Source organism: Lampris incognitus, unplaced genomic scaffold (assembly GCF_029633865.1).
Source record: "Lampris incognitus isolate fLamInc1 unplaced genomic scaffold, fLamInc1.hap2 H_3, whole genome shotgun sequence".
Lineage (NCBI taxonomy): Eukaryota > Metazoa > Chordata > Actinopteri > Lampriformes > Lampridae > Lampris > Lampris incognitus.
This window is the reverse complement of record NW_026611078.1, coordinates 1,373,733-1,381,500: the sequence shown is the minus strand read 5'-3', so window position 1 is coordinate 1,381,500 and position 7,768 is coordinate 1,373,733.

Sequence of the window (7,768 nt, the reverse complement as noted above, 5' to 3'; positions counted from 1 at the left end):
CATCAGTCCCACAGAGACCTGCAGGTTCACACACATCAGTCCCACAGAGAGACCTGCAGGTTCACACACATCAGTCCTACAGAGACCTGCACGTTCACATACATCAGTCCCACAGAGACCTGCAGGTTCACACACATCAGTCCCACAGAGAGACCTGCAGGTTCACACAATTCAGTCCCACAGAGAGACCTGCAGGTTCACACAATTCAGTCCCACAGAGAGATCTGCAGGTTCACACACATCAGTCCCACAGAGAGACCTGCAGGTTCACACTCATCAGTCCTACAGAGACCTGCAGGGTCACACACATCAGTCCTACAGAGACCTGCAGGGTCACACACTTCAGTCCTATAGAGAGACCTGCGGGTTCACACACTTCAGTCCCACAGAGAGACCTGCATGTTCACACACATCAGTCTTACAGAGAGACCTGCACGTTCACACACATCAGTCCCACGGAGACCTGCAGGTTCACACACATCAGTCCCACAGAGACATCAGTCCCACAGAGACATCAGTCCCACGGAGACCTGCAGGTTCACACACATCAGTCCCTCAGAGACATCAGTCCCACAGAGAGACCTGCAGGTTCACACACATCAGTCCCACAGAGAGACCTGCAGGTTCACACACTTCAGTCCCAGAGAGACCTGCAGGTTCACACGCTTCAGTCCTACAGAGACCTGCAGCTTCAAACACATCAGTCCCACAGAGACCTGCAGGTTCACACACTTCAGTCCCACAGATACCTGCAGGTTCACACACATCAGTCCTACAGAGACCGGCAGGTTCACACACTTCAGTCCCACAAGAGACCTGCAGGTTCACACACATCAGTCCCACAGAGAGACCTGTAGGTTCACACACATCAGTCCCACAGAGACCTGCAGGTTCACACACATCAGTCCCACAGAGACCTGCAGGTTCACACACATCAGTCCTACAGAGACCTGCAGGTTCACACACACCAGTCCCACAGAGAGACCTGCAGGTTCACACACATCAGTCCCACAGAGACCTGCAGGTTCACACACATCAGTCCTACAGAGACCTGCAGGTTCACACACATCAGTCCCACAGAGAGACCTGCAGGTTCACACACATCAGTCCCACAGAGACCTGCAGGTTCACACACATCAGTCCTACAGAGACCTGCAGGTTCACACACATCAGTCCTACAGAGACCTGCAGGGTCACACACATCAGTCCCACAGAGAGACCTGCAGGTTCACACAATTCAGTCCCACAGAGAGACCTGCAGGTTCACACACATCAGTCCCACAGAGAGACCTGCAGGTTCACACTCATCAGTCCTACAGAGACCTGCAGGGTCACACACATCAGTCCTACAGAGACCTGCAGGGTCACACACTTCAGTCCTACAGAGAGACCTGCGGGTTCACATACTTCAGTCCCACAGAGAGACCTGCATGTTCACACACATCAGTCTTACAGAGACCTGCAGGTTCTCACACATTTGTCCCACCGAGACCTGCAGGGTCGCACACATCAGTCCTACAGAGACCTGCAGGTTCACAGACAGTCTTACAGAGACCTGCGGGTTCACATACTTCAGTCCCACAGAGAGACCTGCATGTTCACACACATCAGTCCTACAGAGAGACCTGCGGGTTCACATACTTCAGTCCCACAGAGAGACCTACAGGTTCACACACATCAGTCCCACAGAGACCTGCGGGTTCACACACATCAGTCCCACAGAGAGACCTGCAGGTTCACACACATCAGTCCTACAGAGAGACCTACAGTTTCACACACATCAGTCCCACAGAGACCTGCAGGTTCACACACATCAGTCCCACAGAGAGACCTGCAGGTTCACACACATCAGTCTCCCAGAGAGACCTGCAGGTTCACACACATCAGTCCCACAGAGACCTGCAGGTTCACACACACCAGTCTCACAGAGAGACATGCAGGTTCACACCCATCAGTCCTACAGAGACCTGCACGTTCACATACATCAGTCCCACAGAGACCTGCAGGTTCAAACACATCAGTCCCACAGAGAGACCTGCAGGTTCACACACATCAGTCCCACAGAGAGACCTGCAGGTTCACACACATCAGTCCCACAGAGACCTGCAGGTTCACACACACCAGTCTCACAGAGAGACCTGCAGGTTCACACACATCAGTCCCACAGAGACCTGCAGGTTCACACACATCAGTCCCACAGAGACCTGCAGGTTCACACACATCAGTCCCACAGAGAGACCTGCAGGTTCACACACATCAGTCCTACAGAGACCTGCACGTTCACACACATCAGTCCCACAGAGACCTGCAGGTTCACACACATCAGTCCTACAGAGAGACCTGCAGGTTCACACACACCAGTCTCACAGAGACCTGCAGGTTCACACCCATCAGTCCCACAGAGACCTGCAGGTTCACACACATCAGTCCCACAGAGAGACCTGCAGGTTCACACACATCAGTCCTACAGAGACCTGCACGTTCACATACATCAGTCCCACAGAGACCTGCAGGTTCACACACATCAGTCCCACAGAGAGACCTGCAGGTTCACACAATTCAGTCCCACAGAGAGATCTGCAGGTTCACACACATCAGTCCCACAGAGAGACCTGCAGGGTCACACACATCAGTCCCACAGAGAGACCTGCAGGTTCACACTCATCAGTCCTACAGAGACCTGCAGGGTCACACACATCAGTCCTACAGAGACCTGCAGGGTCACACACTTCAGTCCTATAGAGAGACCTGCGGGTTCACACACTTCAGTCCCACAGAGAGACCTGCATGTTCACACACATCAGTCTTACAGAGAGACCTGCACGTTCACACACATCAGTCCCACGGAGACCTGCAGGTTCACACACATCAGTCCCACAGAGACATCAGTCCCACAGAGACATCAGTCCCACGGAGACCTGCAGGTTCACACACATCAGTCCCTCAGAGACATCAGTCCCACAGAGAGACCTGCAGGTTCACACACATCAGTCCCACAGAGAGACCTGCAGGTTCACACACTTCAGTCCCACAGAGACCTGCAGGTTCACACGCTTCAGTCCTACAGAGACCTGCAGCTTCAAACACATCAGTCCCACAGAGACCTGCAGGTTCACACACTTCAGTCCCACAGATACCTGCAGGTTCACACACATCAGTCCTACAGAGACCGGCAGGTTCACACACTTCAGTCCCACAAGAGACCTGCAGGTTCACACACATCAGTCCCACAGAGAGACCTGTAGGTTCACACACATCAGTCCCACAGAGACCTGCAGGTTCACACACATCAGTCCCACAGAGACCTGCAGGTTCACACACATCAGTCCTACAGAGACCTGCAGGTTCACACACATCAGTCCCACAGAGAGACCTGCAGGTTCACACACATCAGTCCCACAGAGACCTGCAGGTTCACACACATCAGTCCTACAGAGACCTGCAGGTTCACACACATCAGTCCCACAGAGAGACCTGCAGGTTCACACACATCAGTCCCACAGAGACCTGCAGGTTCACACACATCAGTCCTACAGAGACCTGCAGGTTCACACACATCAGTCCTACAGAGACCTGCAGGGTCACACACATCAGTCCCACAGAGAGACCTGCAGGTTCACACAATTCAGTCCCACAGAGAGACCTGCAGGTTCACACACATCAGTCCCACAGAGAGACCTGCAGGTTCACACTCATCAGTCCTACAGAGACCTGCAGGGTCACACACATCAGTCCTACAGAGACCTGCAGGGTCACACACTTCAGTCCTACAGAGAGACCTGCGGGTTCACATACTTCAGTCCCACAGAGAGACCTGCATGTTCACACACATCAGTCTTACAGAGACCTGCAGGTTCTCACACATTTGTCCCACCGAGACCTGCAGGGTCGCACACATCAGTCCTACAGAGACCTGCAGGTTCACAGACAGTCTTACAGAGACCTGCGGGTTCACATACTTCAGTCCCACAGAGAGACCTGCATGTTCACACACATCAGTCCTACAGAGAGACCTGCGGGTTCACATACTTCAGTCCCACAGAGAGACCTACAGGTTCACACACATCAGTCCCACAGAGACCTGCGGGTTCACACACATCAGTCCCACAGAGAGACCTGCAGGTTCACACACATCAGTCCTACAGAGAGACCTACAGTTTCACACACATCAGTCCCACAGAGACCTGCAGGTTCACACACATCAGTCCCACAGAGAGACCTGCAGGTTCACACACATCAGTCTCCCAGAGAGACCTGCAGGTTCACACACATCAGTCCCACAGAGACCTGCAGGTTCACACACACCAGTCTCACAGAGAGACATGCAGGTTCACACCCATCAGTCCTACAGAGACCTGCACGTTCACATACATCAGTCCCACAGAGACCTGCAGGTTCAAACACATCAGTCCCACAGAGAGACCTGCAGGTTCACACACATCAGTCCCACAGAGAGACCTGCAGGTTCACACACATCAGTCCCACAGAGACCTGCAGGTTCACACACACCAGTCTCACAGAGAGACCTGCAGGTTCACACACATCAGTCCCACAGAGACCTGCAGGTTCACACACATCAGTCCCACAGAGACCTGCAGGTTCACACACATCAGTCCCACAGAGAGACCTGCAGGTTCACACACATCAGTCCTACAGAGACCTGCACGTTCACACACATCAGTCCCACAGAGACCTGCAGGTTCACACACATCAGTCCTACAGAGAGACCTGCAGGTTCACACACACCAGTCTCACAGAGACCTGCAGGTTCACACCCATCAGTCCCACAGAGACCTGCAGGTTCACACACATCAGTCCCACAGAGAGACCTGCAGGTTCACACACATCAGTCCTACAGAGACCTGCACGTTCACATACATCAGTCCCACAGAGACCTGCAGGTTCACACACATCAGTCCCACAGAGAGACCTGCAGGTTCACACAATTCAGTCCCACAGAGAGACCTGCAGGTTCACACAATTCAGTCCCACAGAGAGATCTGCAGGTTCACACACATCAGTCCCACAGAGAGACCTGCAGGGTCACACTCATCAGTCCTACAGAGACCTGCAGGGTCACACACATCAGTCCTACAGAGACCTGCAGGGTCACACACTTCAGTCCTACAGAGAGACCTGCGGGTTCACACACTTCAGTCCCACAGAGAGACCTGCATGTTCACACACATCAGTCTTACAGAGACCTGCACGTTCACACACATCAGTCCCACAGAGACCTGCAGGTTAACACACATCAGTCCCACAGAGACATCAGTCCCACGGAGACCTGCAGGTTCACACACATCAGTCCCTCAGAGACATCAGTCCCACAGAGAGACCTGCAGGTTCACACACATCAGTCCCACAGAGAGACCTGCAGGTTCACACACTTCAGTCCCAGAGAGACCTGCAGGTTCACACGCTTCAGTCCTACAGAGACCTGCAGCTTCAAACACATCAGTCCCACAGAGACCTGCAGGTTCACACACTTCAGTCCCACAGATACCTGCAGGTTCACACACATCAGTCCTACAGAGACCGGCAGGTTCACACACTTCAGTCCCACAAGAGACCTGCAGGTTCACACACATCAGTCCCACAGAGAGACCTGTAGGTTCACACACATCAGTCCCACAGAGACCTGCAGGTTCACACACATCAGTCCCACAGAGACCTGCAGGTTCACACACATCAGTCCTACAGAGACCTGCAGGTTCACACACATCAGTCCCACAGAGAGACCTGCAGGTTCACACACATCAGTCCCACAGAGACCTGCAGGTTCACACACATCAGTCCTACAGAGACCTGCAGGTTCACACACATCAGTCCCACAGAGAGACCTGCAGGTTCACACACATCAGTCCCACAGAGACCTGCAGGTTCACACACATCATTCCTACAGAGACCTGCAGGTTCACACACATCAGTCCTACAGAGACCTGCAGGGTCACACACATCAGTCCCACAGAGAGACCTGCAGGCTCACACAATTCAGTCCCACAGAGAGACCTGCAGGTTCACACACATCAGTCCCACAGAGAGACCTGCAGGTTCACACTCATCAGTCCTACAGAGACCTGCAGGGTCACACACATCAGTCCTACAGAGACCTGCAGGGTCACACACTTCAGTCCTACAGAGAGACCTGCGGGTTCACATACTTCAGTCCCACAGAGAGACCTGCATGTTCACACACATCAGTCTTACAGAGACCTGCAGGTTCTCACACATTTGTCCCACCGAGACCTGCAGGGTCGCACACATCAGTCCTACAGAGACCTGCAGGTTCACAGACAGTCTTACAGAGACCTGCGGGTTCACATACTTCAGTCCCACAGAGAGACCTGCATGTTCACACACATCAGTCCTACAGAGAGACCTGCGGGTTCACATACTTCAGTCCCACAGAGAGACCTGCAGGTTCACACACTTCAGTCCCAGAGAGACCTGCAGGTTCACACACTTCAGTCCCACAGAGACCTGCAGGTTCACACACTGCAGTCCCAGAGAGACCTGCAGGTTCACACAATTCAGTCCTACAGAGAGACCTGCAGGGTCACACACATCAGTCCCACAGAGAGACCTGCAGGTTCACACACATCAGTCCCACAGGGAGACCTGCAGGGTCACACACATCAGTCCCACAGAGAGACCTACAGGTTCACACACTTCAGTCCCAGAGAGACTTGCAGGTTCACACAATTCAGTACTACAGAAAGACCTGCAGGGTCACAAACATCTGTCCCACAGAGACCTGCAGGTTCACACACATCAGTCCCACAGAGACCTGCAGGTTCACACACATCAGTCCCACAGAGACCTGCAGGTTCACACACATCAGTCCCACAGAGAGACCTGCAGGTTCACACTCATCAGTCCCACAGAGACCTGCAGGTTCACACACATCAATCCCACAAAGAGACCTGCAGGTTCACACACATCAGTCTTACAGAGACCTTCAGGGTCACAAACATCAGTCCCACAGAGAGGCCTGCAGGTTCACACACATCAGTCCCACAGAGAGACCTGCAGGTTCACACAATTCAGTCCTACAGAGAGACCTGCAGGTTCACACACATCAGTCCCACAGAGACCTGCAGGTTCACACACATCAGTCCTACAGAGACCTGCAGGTTCACACACATCAGTCCCACAATGAGACCTGCAGGTTCACACAAATCAGTCCCACAATGAGACCTGCAGGTTCACACACATCAGTCCCACAGAGACCTGCAGGTTCACACACATCAGTCCCAGAGAGAGACCTGCACGTTCACATACATCAGTCCTACAGAGACCTGCAGGTTCACACACATCAGTCCCACAGAGAGACCTGCAGGTTCACACACATCAGTCCCACAGAGACCTGCAGGTTCACACACATCAGTCCCAGAGAGAGACCTGCACGTTCACACACATCAGTCCTACAGAGACCTGCAGGTTCACACACATCAGTCATACAGAGACATGCAGGTTCACACACTTCAGTCCCACAGAGAGACCTGCATGCTCACACACATCAGTCCTACAGAGACCTGCAGGTTCACACACTTCAGTCCTACAGAGAGACCTGCAGGTTCACACACATCAGTCCCACAGAGAGACCTGCAGGTTCACACACATCAGTCCCACAGAGAGACCTGCAGGTTCACACAATTCAGTCCTACAGAGAGACCTGCAGGTTCAAACAATTCAGTCCTACAGAGAGACCTGCAGGGTCACACACATCAGTCCCACAGAGAGACCTGCAGGTTCACAAACATCA